This window comes from Rhincodon typus, chromosome 29 (genome assembly GCF_021869965.1).
Source record: "Rhincodon typus isolate 14 chromosome 29, sRhiTyp1.1, whole genome shotgun sequence".
Classification (NCBI taxonomy): Eukaryota; Metazoa; Chordata; class Chondrichthyes; order Orectolobiformes; family Rhincodontidae; genus Rhincodon; species Rhincodon typus.
Genome location: NC_063360.1, coordinates 26,613,665 through 26,635,697, shown reverse-complemented (window position 1 = coordinate 26,635,697; position 22,033 = coordinate 26,613,665). Strand labels below are relative to the sequence as shown.

The following is a 22,033-nucleotide window of genomic DNA, read 5'->3' as shown; positions in this document are numbered from 1 at the left end:
TTTAGAATGAAAATATTATCTTTCTGGATTAATGAGCCAAACAAATGTTAGTCAGAGATTTCATAAGATTCATTTTTCCAGAGTTGCTAAAAGTTGGAATCACAGAAACTAAGTTATTGAGTCACTTGGCTCAGTTTTCACCTCTTAGTCAGAAGGTCAAGCATTCATGTCTCATTCCAATTCTTCAGAACATAATTTCATTTGCATTTCAGTAGAATACATAAGATCTACAGAACAATGGCAAACAATTAAACATTCATACTAATATATCCAGCATCTAGGGCCCAGGATGTATCAATGCAGAGGTTTTTAACCTCTGAAAGTTTGTTAAGGAGTAATCAAATGCAAATTATATTGTAACTTTTGCTATAAGGAAAGATTTGTTATAATGCCTTGTAATGGATGGGGATGGTTGACTCAGTATTGTTTTAGATCAATCAGATACATGGAATTATCTAGTTCTAGCCCTATTATCATTGATGCACTATACTTTCCATTTTTTATTAATTTGTCTTCTGTTTTGTGTCATTGGAATTCAAGTTTCCTTTATTGATTGGATATTACACTATTTTTGAAGTATGTATTCTGGAAATACTTACACAGTTTAAATAATGGGGATGAAGTTAATCTTTAGTGGTAGCATAGATCATGTAAATGTAGCTAGCCTCTTTTATCTTCCAACCACCTTTCTTTTCATTTCCAACTAAAAATCCGGCAGAGTGTAAAATAGGGTGTTGAGTCATTATCACACACATTGTGTTATCACTGACGAATTTATCCCAAGGTCTTCACTACATAAAGAGCAATCTAAGCTGGTAACCTAGGTGTCAAAGATAAATTACAAAGTAGAGGAAAGCTAACTGCTTCACATGGCTGTATTCATATAACTGTATCAGGAAATTTATACTTTGAGTTGCCACTAGAGTAATCCACATCTGGTTCAAACTGTGAACACATGGATGAAGTTAGAGTGTCACAGTGCTCCAGTTTGACATTACATAGAGTTCTCTAAATATGAGGACTTAAATATTTTGATGAGACAGCTATGTTTGTGACTACGGTCTAAATGTTTAAATCATTAATGCTGGAAGTGGGGATCTGTGCACATGTTGACCGAATTGAAGTTTTCAGCCAGGCAGTGCAAGCAGAATACTGTTTATGTAAAATCTGAGCCTGCCTGTATCAGACCAGTAACTACTCACCAAATACATCCAGAAATTAGCTTTGAGTTTGAATTCAAGGTAGACTTATAATAAAACTGCACCTTTGTTATATGGTAAATCCAATGCTATAAAGTATAAATACAACCTAGAGCACCTCTTTTTTCAAGTGAGAGAACATATGCCAAAAATAATCAATGCATGAAACAAAGTACTACAAACTGTTAATCTTTAGGTTAATGATCAATAATTAAAAGCCATGCAAAATATTCAGAATCAGAAACCATTATGGTCTACAAGAATAATCTTATGCAATCAATTTAAATTTTGACATTTTCTAAGGCATTTAGAAAAAAAGGCTTCAGATGTTCTGCAACAACATACTTTGGCATTTATTATTAAAATTGTTTCTGCAGCATGCTTTGGTAGCAAGAAATGTTGTTGTATGATTTTAGTTGGCAGTCATTTTACAACATACATTCCAGAATAATTTTGCTCTTAAAGGTATATTGTTAATACCGTTAAGTTCCGGTTGAATTGTGCTCTACGTTTGATTAGGACATCTATTGAAAAATGCAGTCTTATCTTCAAGCTTGCAAGGAATTCCCCACCCTTTATGGTTTCATTAATGAGGAGGCGGTCTCAACAATGACTTTTCAAAGCCATTGAATAGGAGTAAGTTAGGAATACAGACAGAGAAGGAAGTGCCGCAGTTGGCTAAAGACAAAAGTACTTCCCAGTCTACACCAGTAAAGCAAATATCAACCCCTCCAGAAACCTGAGAAATGGCTTCATTGATCACCATACCTGATTTCAGAGTGGACGAGAAAAAGGAGTTCATTATGGGGGACCTGAGAAACTCCTCTAAAAGTAAGATTGCCTTGTTTTGTTTTCTCAGCTGACCTTGCTGTCCTCAAAATGAATTTAATAAATGAATTTATCTGGACAAGCACAGGGAAACATATACTTTATGTAGTTTGACTGACACGAGTATCTTTAGTACTTCAGCTGTAATCTTTAAGTAAGTTCTTATTACGAAAAGTGCTCAAGCCATTTAATAATATCTTCACATTGGTGAAATATGACTAACATGCCTTTGTTTTAGAAGCATTTTTTATATAGTAATACATCTTATGATACTAAGAATAGTCAAATCTCTGTTTACTTTATCACTAGGCTTTATCATTTTATATTATATGCATATGTTTGGAGCATTGAGAAAACTACTCAAAACAGACAATGCAAAAAAGATATGTTTTACAAATAACATTGCTCTGCAAAAGGTGTATTGTAGTAATCTGCTGTTTGACACCAACCATGCTAGAAGTTTAACTTTGAATGCCATGGAGTGGAGGGCATTAATTCTTTGCAGCTGCTAATAAGAGTGGCAAGTATAAATATTATTACTTTATATTACTATACCATGTGTCTTTGTTCTTTTGCAAATTTTGGCATTTGTTTTGATTATTACACTATTTTTTATAACCATCATAAAAATACTGATGTAGAAATCTAGGTTGATACTGGCTTTGTGTACAATGTAGACTGATTTTAACACATATATATATATAAAATTAAGATTTAGTGTGTATATTGATCTACGCTCTAACATCCTAACATTCTAACCTTTTCAGTCTTAATGTTCTGCCAAACCTTGATGAATCGGAAAAATTCTAATTTAAGCTCAATCATGCCTGTTTTTGAATTAATTCATTTTACACCAGTTGCAATTACCCAATAAAGCTTGGGGTGTTAACTACACACCACTTTATTAAAATTAAAATTTAATTTTATCACTGGTAAGGCAGAGCATGGACATTTTAGTCAAATGTATATTACCATGACATGCTTTTTGAACATATACTGTTTAAATAATTCCGTCTGATGTTGGTTTTGCATTAAAGTATCTTTTTTCTTCCTGAATTACTGATACTGTCAGAATTGTGTCAACATTTCTGTTGTGTGGTTTAGAAGTTAAGCTGCTTTAATCAAGAATACAAACAATAACTTAGATTCGTTGTGGGCAAAAACCCATCTCAGCATTTTAAACAGAGATGAAATGTTTATGTCAGGTAGGTGAAATGGAGTGAACACAGACAGCAAGTTAGGGACTGAAGCCAAAATGCAAAGTCAGTGAGCACATTTTGTTTCAATTTACTAAACAAAAGTTTTGTGTAAAAAATTTAGATTAATGCTGACTGGGTGCAGTATGCAAGAATCTAAGTGTATGTCAGTAATGAAGAAGGAATTAAATGAGAAAAAGTATATTCTAAACAGTGTAATATATAACTATTGTTCATAATTAGCAACAGTCTTAATGGCATATTGCTGTGTACAATGTGTACATTTTCCAGTACATGTCATATAGTCACTGACAACTGAAACATCTTCCTCACAGGCATCCTCCTATCTGCATTCTAGTTAAGTTCTTATTGAGTGGGAGGAACTGAATCTTTTATTACATTTAGTTTTGGATTCAGTGGATAAACAATGCACTACAATCTGTTTAAGAATGGTAACAATCAGGAAACATGACAGATGCATTTGATGCATTACAATTTACTTATGTTCCTTGTATGTTTTGTTTTTACTCATCTCTGTTGAATAATTGGCATAGCATGGTTGTTTCATATATTGTACATGAAAGTGTGCCTCGATTTAGTTAGATGAGATTCAGTAGTATCCTTTGAATTAGAAGGTTGTGTTTTAAGTCCCACTCAAGGGACTTGAGCACATAATAAAGGTTACTACTTCAATACAGTAATAAAAGGGAGTGCTGTATGGACAGTCAGAGGTGTCATCGTTTGAATGAGACATTAAACCAAGACCCCTCAGTATCCTCATACGGATGCAACAGACTGTGGCACTAATCTAAAAAAAGTGCAGGGGATTTTTACCTGGTGTTCTGTCTAATATTTATCCCTCAGCCAAATCAGTATAAAACCAATTATCAATTATAATTGTTTGCTGTTTGTTCAATCCTGCTGAGTGCAATTGACTATCTACATTTTCCTACTGTGTAAGACAGTTCAAATAATAGCTCATTGGCTGCAACCACATTAAGGCATCTTAGGCTCATGTAAGGTGCTTTATAAATGCAAGAATTTAAAAACTTTTTTCTCTTTAACGCTTGGATATCATGAACAGCTTTCAATATAATGCTCTCTATTAGAGTACCAAGATTTACAGTGTCATAATTGCAAAAATCAGATGCTTTTGCAAAGATTATTCAATATTTGCACTGGTATGATGTATAATATTAATAGTTTACATACATTCATCGCAACAAGTATATGCCTTGGTACTTTGGAGGGAAAATATTACCAAATTGCACAAATGTAACTCAAAAGATTTTATTTGTTGTCAAAACCAACAAGAATAGTTTGTGTAAAATACGTTAATGATAATCCATGGCATAGCAAAAACAAAACTTCCAAATAAAACTTCCAACTTACAGTAAACAACGTGGGAAAAAGGATGCTTTTTATGTCTTGGAAAGATGTTTTGTGAGAAAGAAAAGAGTTTGATACAGTGATTCAATTTCGACGTTCTTATGACTTCTGTAAATCATTTGATTGATGTATTATCTTCCAACTCAGTGCCACATAGCTGTCTGTCTAATTTGACGCAGAGATTCAATGAATGGGTCATGAGCAGCAAGTTGAAATAATACGTGGCTTTATAATTGATGTTGACTGGATACCTTATAAGTAAAGATGGTACAGAGAGTATTGTGCCTTAAGTAAAGAGATTTGTCATATCAGGATGCTGGGAATGACAGATTTGATTATTATAACAGTTATGTGGACAAACTGTGATGGAAGTGAAATTACCATTCTACAGGTAAAACACCAGAATCACAAAATAATTTTCTCAATTATAACATCTTGGCTCATTCGTTCTGAAAAATGTGACAACCTGCTATCATGGCAACCATCTCAAAAGATTGTAGCGAAGTTGCCTGTACTGCTCTCTTGAACCCATTCCATATTTTGATACATTCAAAATAAAGAAGAATCGTGGAATAGAATAAAACAATGGTTACCATTTGCATTGTTATGTCCATTTGGCTGTCTCCAAGATCAAGATAGTTAGTTCCATTTTCCTTACTTTTCCAAAAAGCCCTGCAAATTGTTACTGTACAGATGCTTATCCAATACCCTTTTGAAAGCCATAGGTGAACCTATCTCCACCACACTCTCAAACAATGTATTCCAGATCTTAACCACACTCTGCATGAATAAATTTTCTTTCACGTCATCATTTATTCTTTTACCAATCACCTTAAATCAATGTCCTTTGAGTTTTGGTCCTCCAAAAATATTTCTTCCCGTATACTCTTTCTAGACTCCTCATAATTTTGAACACCTCTATCAAATTTTCTCTCCACTTCCTTTTTTCTGAAGAAATCAACACCAGCTCCTCCAAGCTTTCCAAACAAAAACTTGTTTACATTGGTCCTGAACTTTCTTTTTACTAGTTTAATTTCATGCCATGTCACTGTCAGAATTTAGTTTAAGTCAATTGTTCCAGATTGCTTTTCCAAATATTTGCTACCTTATATGCCTTTACACAGTTATCTCTCAGTTGCCATCTTTCAAAGCTGAGAAATTCAAGCTTCACCACATTTTGCCATAACAAAGGTGTCTGACACAAGTAACCAACCTTGCACTTCCCTGAACTGTCTCCATTGTGCCTAGGTGACCAGACCTAAAGATAATCCTGAAAGTATTATCTGACCAGAACATCACGTAGTTTGACCATGAATTCTCCAGACTTATAATCTACTGTTGATTTTTTCTGCTCCACCGTGATCAGAATACTTTGAGAATTTAAATCATCTAAATGACATTGATTTCTTTCTATTTATTCTTAGGAACTTCGTCATTCCTGTGGTACTTATGCTACCTATATTTTCTTGGTAATCTGTGTTTAATCTCTTTACTGTTTTGTATATTCATTCATGGGATGAGGGCATCACTGGCTAGGCAGCATTTATTGCCCATCCCTAATTGCCCAGAGGGCAGTTAAGCATTGCTGTGGGTCTGGAGTCACATGTAGGCCAGACCAGGTAAGGATGGCAGTTTCCTTCCATAAAGGGCATTGAAGTGAAGGAAAGTGAACCAGATGGGTTTTTACAACAATCGACAATGGATTCATGGTCATCATTAGATTCTTAATTCCAGATATTTCATTGAGTTCAAATTCTACCATCTGCTGTGGTGGGATTCGAACCTGGGTCCTCAGAACATTATCTGGGTCTCTGGATTAACAGTCCAGTGATAATACCACTAGGCCATCGCCTCCCCTTCTTTGATATTTTGAAACTACTTTTTCATAGTTCCTGAGTTTTCTCTTCAGAGAAATATCTAATCATCTGTGATTTAGGCCAATTTGCATAGAGGGTGAATTTTCCCAATCTCTGAATGACATGGGCAATGGTGAGTCAGATGGGAAAATATGAGGAGTTCAGGAAAATGTAATTCTTGATGCCTAGAAAAAAGGCTCATGTTGCAATTAAGTTTTGAATGGCAAAATCAGAATCTTTGTAATGAACAGTCAGATACTAATTTGCACTTAGCAAACTATTAGTACCTAATCTCACAAAATACCAGCATCTTACACGGCAAACACACTGAATGTGTTTCAAGAAAATGGCTATGTATCAAAGTCTAATGGGAGTAGTCCTCAGTCAGGGATACTGACACAGTAAGTCAAGGAAATCATTCAATATCAGTCCAGGGTCTGGGACACAATCAGTCGACTGTTTCAATTGTAAAGGGTAGGGGAATCCAACTCTTTGTAGTCTGGGGAATGGGCCATGATCAATCTTCCAGATCCAGTTCAACCAGTGTGTGATTCATGGTAGGTCAGTTAGGGAGCTGTACAGGGCCCCAGTTACCTCATCAGTCGGGCTGTCTCACCAAGTCAGTCAGGAAGTGGACCACTGTCAGTCCAGGGGATCTGTCCAGTGAGAGTCAACGGGATTTATCAAGGGCCAGTGCTGAGATCAGAACACTGGAGAGGTGAACTGTAGACATTGGAAGCAGCATACTGGGAGGCAGGGTTCATAATAACTATGAAGGGGGTGGGGATTGGGGAGAGATTCAGCATACAAGGTGGGGAGATGATAGTGCATGTAAGAGAAAGGTATACTATAAGAGAGAGGTGGAGGGGGGAGGAGATCATCGACAGTCACCACCACCTAGCTTCAATGGAGGGGCAGTGAATGATTATGTCTGGTATGACTACACTGCATGCTTGAGGCTCAGGGGTAAAGTGGGAAGATGAGCAGTTAATTCAACAGTTGGATGAGAACATGGGGAAGATCAAAGCCAATAGGGTTGACAGGAAGGAAGAAAGGAGTATGAAGGTTTGGGGTATGGGGGTGTGGTGAACTAAACTGAGGCTCCGAGCCTTCAATTCATTCTGTGTAGTGTGACCATGGTTGCCTTCAATTCTCAGCCAAATCACCAATATAGCTTTTACCATATTTCATTCTCTGAGGGAGGAGGTCCACATTTGTGGGATGTGAGGTCTTTCAACGGACAATAGCAATGAACAGACACCACATAGAACAAGTGAAAGACATCTGTTCTCACAGAACGCTGTATGTGAGCTTCATGCATGGACCTACCATGTCAATGGACGGTAATGTTGAATAATGTGGTCGAGTTCTTCATTATTCAACATTACAAATCAATCTTACTAATAGCTGTGGGGCTCAAGCAAAATTTTGTGGGCTGGACAGATTCGCCCTAGTTGCCAAAGAAGCAATATTTCCATCGGTGCAAAAGGTGCAAGAGCTGCTCACTTCACACACTGGACCATAAAACATCTACACCATCCTATATGCACTACAGCCTTTCTTGTCACTGTGGAGGTTGGGGCCGGCAGGAGTTATCCTCGTTATTGCTACCATTTATACAAGCTCATTCTGAATATGTGCCAAAAGGCTTGAAACAAATACATTTGAATCAGGGCAACGATGTGCAATATTGATGTAGAGGCACCCCACTGGCTTCCTTGTTGAGGCCTCCACGTTCCATGTAGGTTGTTTTACAAACATTATTTTGATTGCAACGACTGCTGAATGGTTGCGTTACTGAGGAACTTCTTTATTTCTTACATTGCTCATTGGAACTGCTCACAATGGATCCACACAGAAGCTGTGGTGGTCCCTGTGGCCATTGCAATAAGGACCACTACATGAATAGATGTGAAACCCATGCATTCACAAGTCCAGAAACAGCATCAGCCTTCAATGGATGTGGAGTGCCCTTATGATGCAGCAAACAAACAGGAAAGCCACAGTTACTTGTCCTCCATAGAATGCCATGCAGATGAGAGAGGGGCAGTGGTACTATACCCAGTCCCAAGGTGGTCAGAATGCCATGTCATGTTTTACAGCATACCTGCAATACAATATCTTCTGCTGCAGTCAATGAGGGACATAGGAGTGCTCCTGCCACATCAGGTTTTCATAAGGGTCATGTGTGAATTTGTACAGACAGAGGACATTGCTTGATCCTCAGAATCTCTACTCCAAACAACTGGCGGATACATCAAGGTGGTCAGATGGAAAGTGGGGATCCAAGAGAGCCACAGAATTATGCAGAGTAAGACCATGAGGATGTTCTTCAAACAGGACAACAACTTCAGCATCTAATGGTGCAACAGCTTCAACCAAAGCAATGCAGACAGGACCTCTTCGTGAACCTCATTAAATGGAGCTGTATTGCATGAGGTAATCTTTCACTAACTGTAAATGTTTTGATGCTGCTGAGGTCAGCATTCTCTGTTTAATCCCAAATTCAACTGCAGCTTAATGCTTTGGTCTATCCGTGCGGTTCATGCTGTTTAATAAAAGTAAAGGCTAAAAATGGATGGGAGCCGTCACAATATCTGATGCTCCATTATTCAATCATGACAAAGTTTCATGCAATATAGTTAGTATTGAAAAGCATAGCTGTTGCTCAGACAGAGTTAGAATATAGTGTACCACGAAGGATGACTACTCTCTATACCTTCATTCTTATACTTGCAGACAGAATTACATTCACTGTAATAGCTGATGATGAAAAGTTAAAATGTATTTACAAATGTGTAAATGTACTTACGATGAAATGTCACCAATGAGTCCTCATAAGATCTTCTTCTTTTCCATCACACTACATCTAGATGGCTGCAGCTGAGTTGAAGGGAGCCTGCCTTTTACTGGAGCCTGTTGACGTTAGACCTTTGAGTGGGCAACTCTGGATGCATTTGCAGCTGCAGGGCCCAGACATTCTGAGTGTTTCCTGCCAAAATGCTTGACCCTCCTTGCTTAAACTCCTGCAGGGTTGAGGATGGCAGAATGGGTGAAGATGGAGGGTCCAGATACCTCCAGAACGTCCTTCGAGGACCAATTCCAAACAGACTGTCCAATCACAATGCTGATTATTCAACTCAGACTGATCATAGTGACTACAATGCTACTCACACTGACAGCTAACTATATCAGCTGTATTGACTGTCAAGGGTTCCACTCATACTGACTACCCTTTATACTATGCATATGTATTCTACCCATGGCACCTACACTGATCACAAACTGTATTATCAAGCTATGCTCCCACCATGTCATCCACATAGAGAGTTTATAATCTTTCCATTTGTTTCAGTCCGATTATTTTTAATACCATTCATATTACTAAGAGAAGAGAGTACTTCTAGCCCAACTGTAATATAGAATGATATATCACTGAGGTTCTGACGTAGTGATGCATTACTGTCTTTCGCATAAATTATCAAAATGAAACCCAGTGGGTACACAAATGACTTGAAAAAGAATGAGAATACTTGCAATGTTTGACTAACATTTATCCCTCAAATACCAAGGCAGATTAACTAGTTATTTATCTCACTGTTGTTCATAGGAGTAGCTACAATAAAGTCTGCTGCCACATTTGTCCAGATAACAATAGCAGTTATATGTCAAAACTAACTAACTTTTTGGGATTCACTCAGACTACAAAAAGTTTTTTTTTCCTTACATGCCACTCACAGCTTCTCAATACATCCATATTAACTGTTCAGAATGTGCTCCGTCTATACATGCCTTTGATACTTTTGCGATCTGATTTACTTAAGGTGATCTGAAGAATGATTGCATTACAATAAATTTTTAATACGCTGTATTGCAGGAGAAGACTCAACATCTGTATGTTTTGGCTGCAGTAAACACATTACTGATCCATATATTCTGAGAGTCTATCCTAATTTGGAGTGGCATGCAGCCTGTCTCAAGTGTGTTGTATGCAATCAATATCTTAATGAAACCTGCACCTGCTTCTTGAGAGAAGGAAAGACCTACTGCAAGACTGACTATTTCAAGTAAGCAATCACATCCATCATTTTCTTATTATTCAAATCTTAATTGAATACTAGTGAACATTCCACGGTATTGCACATGAGAAGTCAAGATCAAACATTGTCTTCAGATGAAATGTTGTTATTCCTGCTTTCTGTTTTTATAGTGTATAGAACGTATATGTGTAAGTCCTTCTTGTTTTCATTTTCTTCATTCACTTTCCCTTCCCTTTCATGTCAATCAGCTTTCTCAAATGTTCCTGAAGAAGATGAAAGGCTGAAGATTTATTTCTAGGCCTTGGTCAGTTATATCCTGGGTGTTGTTCTATGTGCAACAGTGGAGCCACTTCATTGGCCCTCTAATTTTCTGTGAATAAGCAACTGTTATTCCCATGTTGCCTCATAAAATGACACAGTTAAGACTGAAAAATTGTTGAAATGGAAGGTCAAGGGTACTCTTTGCAACCTGACTCCACCTCATCACTGGGCAGAATTTCAGTCAGATCTCTTTACTGTCCTTATAACTGCAAGAAATGACCACTCTCCCACCAGGTAGATACATACTGCAATCTGGTGGTGATCACCCATAGCAGTAAATGCCTAAAATATATAGATACAGATTTATTGCTGGTATTATCTCATTACCATCTGCTTTGCACAAGGAAAAAACACCTAGAATGTCTCTCATGATCGCCTTTGCAGAATCTCTGTGTTCTTCTTCCAGATACTGCTGGAAAATGTTAATATTTGGGCTGCATCCTTTCTCCATCCTAAGTCAATGCAGAAAATACTTTCTAAAATGAAATTATACTGAAATATTCTTCCTGATTTGGCAGTACAGGCAGCATAAAATCGTTTAGGCTTCACCAAACTGTTATATTTAAGATGTGGGTGCAATCGTTGATTTGGCAAGTGGTTAGGAGTTCTGGGACAGAGTACAGAGCTCGGGTTCAGTCAATAGCTGTTTAGCTTGAACACTACTCAGTCGCCCTAGCTACAATATAGGACAGCTACTGATTTAACTCAAAGATTTAATGACCTTAATGCAAAATTCAGGTGCAGGCTGCCAAAGTGCTTGATTTCAGTTTACTGAACATCACACAGATTTTACAGGTTGTAGCTATAGTATTGGTAGACATGCAGGTGCATCGGGCAGTGAAGAAGGCAAATGGTATGCTGGTCTTTATAGCAAGAGGATTTGAATACAGGGACAGGAATGTCTTGCTGCAGTTGTACAGGAGCTTGGTGAGACCACACTTGGAGTACTGTACAGAGCTTTGGTTTCCTTATATGTGGCAGGATGTTCTGACTATGGAGGGAATGCAACAAAGGTTTACCACACTGATTCCTGGGATGGTAGGACTGATACCTGAAAAGAGATTGGATTGGTTAGGACTGTTTTCACTGTACTTTAGAAGAATGAGGGGAGAATCTCCAAAACTTGTAAAATTCTAACATGACTAGATCAGGTAAATTCAGGAAAATTGGTCCAGATCACCGCAGAGTCCAGAAACAGGGGCCACAGTCTAAGGAAATGGGTTGGCCATTTAGGGCTGAGATGGGGAGAAGTTTTGTCACCCAGAGAGTGGTATGCTTGTAGAATTCTCTGTCACAGAAAGCAGTTGAGGACAAAATACTGAATATCTTCAAGAAGAAAATATATGTAGTTCCTAGGGCTAGAGGGATCAAAGGGTGTGGGATGAAAGCAGGAACAGGGTACTGATCTAGAAATTCAGTAACGAACATATTAAAAGGCTGAGCTTGAATGGCCATTTCCTATTTATATTCTCTATTATGTTCTATGTTCTAGCAGCTCTATGTCTAACTCCTATTCTAAACATTAATATTATTAATAAAATTTATTCTCTTCCTTAACTGCAGCTACTCTTGCTGTGGACATCACTATCAGTGTCCCAAATCAGTTTAAAGTGCGAACCAGTATAATGGTTATTTGTAGGTTTTTAAGCCATGAGAAACATCATGACCAAATACAACCCTGACCTCAACATAATAATTGCCTTTACCCCTTCCTTGCTTTGGATTTATTAAACCCTTCTGTGTAGTTTGCAGCATTGGACAGAGTTTGGAGGTGGGTTGGAGTAGTCGAAGATGATAGATTGGTTTTCAGGTTGATGCCAAATTAACTGTCCTCAAAGAATCTTGCTCACATAAATTTAACCACTTCTATGGTATGGAGTATCCTTTCCTGATGCTAGTTTGCACCTGCCAACAAGTCAAGAACATCTCCAAACATCCAGCAACAGTGCTGCCATTGAGCCAAGTGAGCAGCCAATCAGATTGCAGTATTCTCACATATATGCTAAATCTTACAGATATTGTGAATTAAATGTTTTGAATGCACAGAGCAGGCCATCAGAAATCTTTTACATACTGTTTAAAATGTTGTATTGTTTATTATAAATGAGCAATTGACATTCAACAAATACATAATTGATTTTCAAAGGGCTAATGAGGAACTTTGCAATGACTGTAAACTTACTGAGTGTTCAAAACCCAGTAACACCTCATTCAATAAAGTAACTGCTTTAAGGGATTTACAGTAAAACTGAGAATATAAAACAGTGAATACCCTTGTCAATTCAGTGGCATCTATATGTTTGCAGTCAAGGTAGCTCAGAAGCACATCATTCAGAAAATGTCTGAAAACTTCTGAATTTCCATGTCAACTGTACACATACAGAGAATCCAGAGCCAGGATTTTGTCAAGCTCTTGAGGGTCTCATCCACTGTTTGTAAAACTGGTGGGGAGCCCTGTTAATTCATTGGGGAGGACTAAAGAAACCAAATTCCCTTCAGAAATTTAATTGGTCTTCACCTGACCTTCTCTCTGATAAAAGTCTCCAGTGATAGAAATACTCACCAGCCAAGAGCTGCTGGCAAATCAAAGACCGGCAGCTTCGCAAGCGAGCAGGCCCAGCAGAGCTGGAAGCTGATGGTGACACTGCATCCATCGAGGATCCACAGTCACAGAGGAACCTGAGGCCTCAGATGAATGAAGGTGTGAAGGGGGTCACAGGTCAGGGGTCACAGGAGTGAGCAGAGATGTGGGAAGTAATTGAAGGAGGGTGGCCTTCAGTGGTTGTGCTTTTGCATGATGCTGAATCCTTCAACTAAGCATATGGTGTTCGGTAGGGAAGAACAGAACCCCTTCCTTCAGTTGCAAGGTTGCCAGCAAACCCAAGCGTGCATGAAACCTATGTAACCTCCACATAGTCCCTGAGCTGCAACCAAATTTGATGGGCTGACAAATAGTGGGAGTTAATTTGTTTATTAAAGAAGCGAATCAACATTCTGGTGATGGTGATTGAAATCACTATACAGCTCTTTCCACCTTCCATTTTAAGTTGAGAAGGTTTTCCTGCCACCTTGCAACTGATCTGGGGTTTATCCCATGATTGAGTGAGCCCTAGCTGTCATGGTTTCCTCTGCATGTACTGGATTCAATCCAGCCCCTGAAGTTGCAATCTGTTTCAGAGGACTAATAATGGCAAATGCAACATCATGACAGCCAAATCTTTCAAAGGTGCTTCAATAATTCCCTTCAGCCTGAAATGATGCAGCTTTAAAGTTTTTTTGTGAGACTGAAACTACAAGGCAGGTTTATGTTCTTCTCATTTTTCCACTGTTCTTCAGAAAATTTTCTGTGAGGTGTGCTCAATGTCAAGCTGGATTGTTATCTTCAGATCTAGTGTTCCGTGCTAGAGGCCTCATCTATCACCAACAATGTTTCCGTTGTGTTGCCTGCAATCGACGACTTCTGCCTGGAGAAGAGTGCAGACTGCGATTTGATGGACCCTACTGTATTGAGGATGCCTGGCTTCCAGATCCCAGCTTTATTCAACAGGATCTTCTTTTGAGAGCTGGACAAGATGATAGAAGCCTGTATCTATCAGGTCAGTTGATGTTCGTGCTCAGATTTAATTGTACAAACTCTCATGTAGAAAGATGATAATAATGCCAAATAAGATGCAGACTTATCGGGTGCCTTGTTAAATTTGGAACCCAATGTTTACCATCTTATTTGTGTTATATCTACATAACAGAACTGTTTCAAGTAGAAGCTTTGCTGTAAAATGCACAAGTGCCTCTTTTATCGTGTTCCAATTCCACAGCATCTTTCAACAGCATAACTGGTTGTTCTTCTTATTGTAATAAAGCATTGGGTTACATTTTATTACGTTTCCCTCTGAAGAAGACATTTGAGATTAATCTTTATTGCTTTGGCAAGAATACCAAGGCAGCGTTTATATTACAGCAAAAATGTGATGGCAGCAATGTAGTGTCAAGGGGAGGTTGATTAGACAGGAAATGAGAATACGATACCAGTGTAACAGGAGATGTTCCTCAAATGACTGGCGTTAATTTCATCGGAGTAATTATGTTGAGCAACAAAATGACCACCACCCCCGATACATGTGCAGACAGGGGCCAGCGACTTTTGACCGGCTTCAGAATATGTCTTTACATGCTCTGCTGACATCACCATGTGCTACTGATATCATGTACTGTGTGCAGTGCTTATCAGCACCAGTGCATATCCAGCCTGCCCCCACTGTGGAATTGATCATGTAGTTAGAAATCTGCCAGTTAATGATGTAAATTCACCTGAGCAGCTGATCGCGTTCAAAGATCAGAGAGAATTGGTTTCTGTGAGTTCCAGATTTCTTCTGGAAATTCCCTAACTGGCTGATTATTTCTTTACGTATTTAAATGGGGAAAATATTTGAAGGGTAAATGACTGATCTGTCTTGTTATCTGGTTCTATTAACCCTTTCAGTAGCATTTCTGCAGTGTACTTTTATTTTAACTAAATCTTCTCCGGTCTTTATCATTAATTGGGGCTGTAGTGATCTTCCTGTTGTAATTTTTGTAAATGTTTGTCTTGATGAGGTTTGCTGCTGCCGTCCCTCGACTGTGTACTTGATTCTCAGCTTTATTTAAGTCTTTTACCATGCAGGGTCACACTCTGCATTTCTGTGTTAATTTCTTCGAGAGGCCCTGTCTGACACTCATCTCGGCTCATCGATCCGTTCCTAGAGATATGAAGATATTTTTCAGTGACAATCTCCCTCTTCCTCAGTTTTTTGTTTTTGTGGAACGTTTTATTTCTTATTAGGGAAAGTCAAGGCCCGTCAGCCAGCACTGCGAGCTCCAAACCACTCCGATAAGATAACTCGCATGCGGACGGTACTGAATGAGCAGCAGCTGCTCACATTACGGACCTGTTATGCTGCAAACCCCCGACCGGATGCACTCATGAAGCAGCAGCTGATGGAGATGACAGGGCTCAACTCGAGGGTTATCAGGGTCTGGTTTCAAAATAAACGGTGCAAGGATAAAAAGAAGAGTATAATGCCGAAACATATGGACCCGTGTGACAGGAATAAAGCAGTAAGTCTTAATTTCTATGTGACAGTAGCAATAATCTGCCGCACCTTTTCCCTCCTCCGACATAACTTCCATCAATGGAAGTTATCTCATTAACTAATTTAAACAGACATTTTTTTCAAGTAAATCGTGTGTGTGTGTGTGTGTGTCAGATGCTTTTTTTTTCTGATCATGGTGGGCATCATAGCCAAAACTAATCCTTACTCTGCGTGTAGCTTTCAATAAACAATCAACACTGGTTCCTGAGAGCAATCAGGAGTGGAATCCTTAGGCAATTTCCCCTTCACTAATCTGAGTATTCCCTCCATTGCCTGAAATATAGTTCAATTTAACAGACCAGGGACCTAACTGGCTACAAATGGATGTTCTTTACTCTATTGACAGAGTGAACCATGGTGTGAGGGGAAAGGCATGAAGAATAGGGAGGTAACTTAAGTGGAAGGTACAAATCTAGTTGGGTTAGAGAAAGAAATGGGTTTGGAGTACATCAGTCATTAACGTTGCACAAAAGGTTAGCAAGTCTATAACAAAAAAGGAAACTAATTATGAGGCCTAAGGAATAGGAATGAGAAGTCAGTAAGTCATGTTAGGTATGCATAAAACCTTGGTTAGGCCACATTTAGAGCATTGAGTGCAAGTCTAGTTGCCATATTATTAAAAAGGAGATTGAAGAGGATGCAAAGAAGATATCCAAGGATGGTATCAGGAATTTGGGAGTACGTATTTGGATAGTTGATGACCTAGGGTATTTTGCTAGACTATTAGAGAGACCCAGGTGATGCTGTGGGGACCTGGCTTTGAATCCTGCCATGACAGATGGTGGCATTTGAATTCCAATAATAATCTGGAATCAAGAATCTAATGATGACCATGAAACCATTGCCAATTGTAAGGAAAAACCTATCTGGTTTGTTAATGTCATGCAGGGAAGATAAATCTGCCATCCTTACCTGGTCTGGCCTACATAAGACTCCAGACCCACAGCAATGTGGTTGCATCTTAACTGCCCTCTAGGCAATTAGGGATGGGCAATAAATGCTGGTCCAGCTAGTGATGCTTTCATCCTGTGAATGAATAAATCTTTTTTAAAAAAAATCAGGAAATGATGATTGGCAGGCTGGTACCCTTTTTTCTTTTAAAAATAGAAGGCTGAGGGATGACCTAATACAAGTCTTTAAAATTATCAGATGTTTTGAGAACAGCACAACTAGAGGCCACAAATAAGACAGTCACCAAGAAATCTAATATGAATAGGAATTAAAAGGAACTTCCTCACCCAAAAAGATGCTGAGGAGCCTGTTATCACAGAGTAGTTGGAGTGAGCAATATTGATAGGGGGTGAGTTAGTTTATTTGGCTGGACAACTGGCTTACAATGCAGAGTGATGCCAACAGCACACATCCCATTACCAAACTAGCTGAGGTTATCATGAAGGTCCTTCTAACCCTTACCTGAGGCATGATGACCCTCAAGTTAAATTCACCACCAGTTATTTCTTCCCTAATGAGAGAGTAACCCTTTTGGCGACTTTACCTATAGATGGGTTTAAGGGGAAACTAGACATGAGAAAGGAGGAAACAGATGGTTACTATCACAGATTTAAATGAGAAAAGATGGGCGTAAGCTTGAACGGATTATGGACTGGTTGGACTAAATAACTATTTCTGTACCATGCAGTGCATCCTATGCATTTTCAACTACTAGCATTTTGAAAAGCTTTTCCTAGTAGTGACCCATTGCTCTATTTTTCTGTTATAAAATTCATTCAAGAAAAAAGATTTTTTTCACTTTTAAAAAAATAACTAAGCACATTATGTAAATTACACTTATCGTTTCTTTTTACTTTTTGTCAACACAATGTTCCAGAGGTTCTCAAAAGTAGTTAATTATTACATAGTGTTTTTATGCAAAAACAACAAATCAAAGGCAAAGCTGAAATGTTTTACTCCACTACAAATGAAGCATCACCAACATTGTTTTCCTGGGAAAAACCATGCTGTTGTATCTGATTCTTCTTCAACAGGATATTCAGGGGTTAGTTGGAACTCTGATGATAGCTACCAGTCCACTACCACAGAAAGTTGATTCACAGTGCAACCCTGTTGAAGTGCAGAGATACTGGCCACCATGGGAAGACCTTAGTGACCTTCCACTACAGGTAGGCACAACCACATTAAAGGGTATATTCCCAGTATCTATCTAACCAGGCGATGCAAAGTAAGACTCTTTGGCTGTCATAGCTTGGATTGCTTAGGATTACTGAGACTCCACAAGCCCAGCCAGGTCCTCCTCGCCCAAGAAAATTCTCTTCTCACTCAACATGTGGGTTCCAGGGTTAAATTTGATTTTGACTTTAAATTAGAGCCAGTCAAATGATAACCCCAATGTGGAGAATCCCCATTTTAGATTCCATTCTGTCACCACCTTCCCCCATCCCCTTGCCCCTTTTTCTTATGGCACTTGGCTTGAATGGGATGGTTGGAGACTCTACCCCTGACAAAGAAATTTGGAAAAGTCTCAAGTGGCAGATAGGTTGCCTTGGATTTTTGAGATCAAGGTAACTGTAGATCTTGAATTTTGCCCCTCTCTCCTCCTTTCATCTGTAGATAATCACTTCTACATTGTTATTTTTTTTCTTAAGGATTTCACCATTTCTTTCCTTTTTCTTGTAAATTTCAGCTTTTTTTAATCTTGAAGAAATTTGTATTTTTTTAATTTAAAAATTTTTTTGCACAGACAGGTTTTTCTGGAGGAAGATCACACTTCACTTGTAGTAGTGTTGAAGTGTCATCTCTTAGTTCTCAACCTTCTGACACAACAAACAGTGATGAATCTCAACCATCAGACCTCTGATATCGCCTGTTTCCAGCCATATGACAACTCGTTGCTGAAAGATCAGCTGGATGGATTTCAAATTTGATTTTTGCTATAAGATGAATGAGATCTTCATACTGTTCTTGGCAGATCAAAAATTTAATTAAAAGGCAATATCTTTGACTGATGCCACTATGAAATATAAGAATAGACTCCGACACCATTAGGAAAAACTAAAATGAGGTCAGTGCAATATTCAAAACTAATTCATTCCATGCAGAGTAATAGTTAAACTAACATTCTAAACTATTCTAATGCTAGCCCACTTCCCAGGTCTCCAATTTTGCGTCCACTTAGTGCTTATTTTTACTGACAGGCTTGCATTATTTTCAATTGATGATAGTGATTACAGTCCATGAAATGAATGAAGTATAGATGAAATAGATATAACACATAGTTTAGCAAAACACTGTTAAATAAACTAATAAAAAAATCAAGAATGTGAAATGTAACAGCATTTGATGAATCTCATAAGAATTCCTCAGTGAGCTATGTTGACAATCACAAGTGATTAGACAATACCATGTGCATTTGAACTTAAAATGTGAAAGGTAATCTTATTGAAACATAAAATTCTGAAGGAATTTGACAAGGTAGATGCTGAGGACACTTTCTCTCATTGGAGAATCTCAAACTAAAGGTTACGGTTTAAAGGGGTCTCCCACTAACAAAGATGAAGTCCAACTTTTTTTTAGGGTAATTTTTCTTTAGAATTCACTACCCCAAGATGGTAGGTCATTAAGTATGCTTAAGGCTGAGATAGACAGATTAGTGATCAACAAGAATTATGGGGAACAAGCAGGAAAATTGTTGATAAGGCTACAGTTAGATTAAGCATGATCTTGTTGAGTAGTGGAGCAGACTTGATTGGGCACATAGCCTGCTCCTGTTCCAAATTCTTATGATTTTATGGATCTTCTGTCTGCCTACATTCTGTGTATTCTCAAATAGTTTCAGATAATTGCATAAAAATGAATTTAGCATCAAACTTTGGGAACAACTTTATTCTACATTTTTAAAGCAATTTACTGAAGCCATAAAATCAAATCATTCATCAAAGAATGGCAGGAAAACATTCCAAATGCAATTCATTATTGAACTGCAACGATAAACCTATTAAGATAGTGCAGTACTGAAACAATACAGCATCTATCCTGCTCCTCTCTCCCAGTAGTTCTACAGCATTAACACTTCTCATTCACCTTAATTGCATTGTTTAGACATATTGCAACTACCCTCTCTGCCTTATGATGGTTTTACAGCCATTAGATCTCAATTGGTTCCACTATGTAAATAAAAGCTGCGTTTTAATACTGATAGACTGTAGATGCTAGTTCCTACTTTTGGTATCTTCATGTTGATCAACTGTTCAAGTCACACTGAACTTTGAAAGCTTCAAACCAAACTACTACTTTTAGAAAGATTCTGTAGTGAAAATGTCACTTAATAACTACAGGGAAAGACTCTTGGATAAAAATACTGAAAAGTTGGAATATGTACCATATAGTTTTGTTTTCAATTATGATTGATAATATTGGTTTCAATTCTTAAATGATATATTTTTCACTGTTATGCATACAATTCAGTTGTTTTTTCTGGTTTGTCACATGCAGCAGGGACATAATCAGACTGATTCATATGCTTCCATAAAATTCCTTTCAACACAGAGGTAATAATTCTGCCTATGTGCTCCCAACAAATGCTAGAAACCCAAATTATGAAGTTATTTTTCCATCTAGCACAAGATTTTCAATTCATTGCTGGCAATCTACCTCTTTTTTTTTCAGTTTACATTTCTAATATGTACCAGAATACAGGAAAACCTTTACCTCAGAGCCAGTAATTTACAAAAAAAATCAACTTTATGATTATTATAAGTGGGAGTCCTGTGACAAAGTATTTACCTGACAATACTAGAAGAAACAAATCCTAAAATATTCTTGCTGCATCTCATTAAAATGAACAGTTAAATGTTTGTTAAAATAGATCCTGAATAGTTTAATATTTGTTTTTTTTTTAAACTGCTGTGATATCAAAACTTTTTTTTGAAGAATATTTTCACAATAGCATTTATTCAAAAGTTTATTGATTCGGTTTTATGGTTCTTCTATTTATTTACTTTATGTATTCACAACTTTCTAATTTGAATAATCTTTTATTGTACATTAGGGTATAAAATATTTGATGTAAGATTTTAAAACAGACAATAAAAGATTAGAAATTGTATTCTTTCACAAAATATTGTATTGTGCATTGATGCATGTGAGTTGTACAGAGATGCACTGCAATCTGAGAATTGCATGACAGTGAAATGTGGCATAATGATGCCAAGCCCTGGACATTTTGATTTTTAGGTGTTTAAAGAGTAGGAAAAGAATGGAGTATTCTAGATAATGCAAGTGTGAATTGTATCACTGATTCAAGGTAATACGACGTGTCACTCACTTTAGTTGTAAAAGTGACAGCAAGTATTTCATAGTGTGAAATTACTTCATCAGACACAACACCAATAAAGTTTTAAACACTTTGAAAGCTTAATCAAGATTATATGTTTCTGATAGGACAATCTTTGTTTTGTTCCATTGTGTTATTCTAAGATAACTTCTTGTTTGGCTCAATGACCAGCTCTAAAAGATCAAAGAAGTAGAACAGTTAATATTTTAAGCAACCATCAACTGATAAGCAATGCTAACTGTCAACAGATGTATAACACAGGCTAGTTTATCAAATGAGGTGATGATAATATGGCTTTTTTGTGTCTTTATTTTAATCAAATAAGAGCATTGATATCATATTGATATGCACTGTTGCTTTAATGAATTACTTTGTAACGGGATATGGCAAAAGTCAGCTAACCCCCATGAATATGAATATCTTATGAAAGTATTTTGGTAGACTACCTAGCAAATGAGGGCAGTTGCCAACTTAGTAAACATTGCAGCTGGTATATTGGTCCCAGCATCAGTTGACCTCTCCACATCATGTTGAGAGAAAGTTGTCCCCTTTTGGAGAGTTTACAGTCTATTCACCATCAAAAATGTAGTTTTGTAGGTTTACTAGCAATTGCTGTAAGCCATTTGTGATCTCTTCAGCTACCAACTATTAACATAGTCCCTCACTGCCTAATATTTTATGAGGTAGTGACTGAGCTTGAGTGTTCTGGCTATCCAGATGTTGGAGGGGGCTCCTCGTAGCATTTTTAATATGTATATACATCAAGCCCTACTCCACCAGGGGCT

The 22,033-nt window shown here is 37.7% G+C and overlaps 1 pseudogene; it reads left to right on the top strand.

The window, feature by feature from the left end:
* Window positions 1-7,717: 7,717 nt before the first annotated feature.
* LOC109919886 lies at window positions 7,718-21,419 on the top strand (annotated as a pseudogene).
* The last annotated feature ends 614 nt before the right edge of the window (window positions 21,420-22,033 follow it).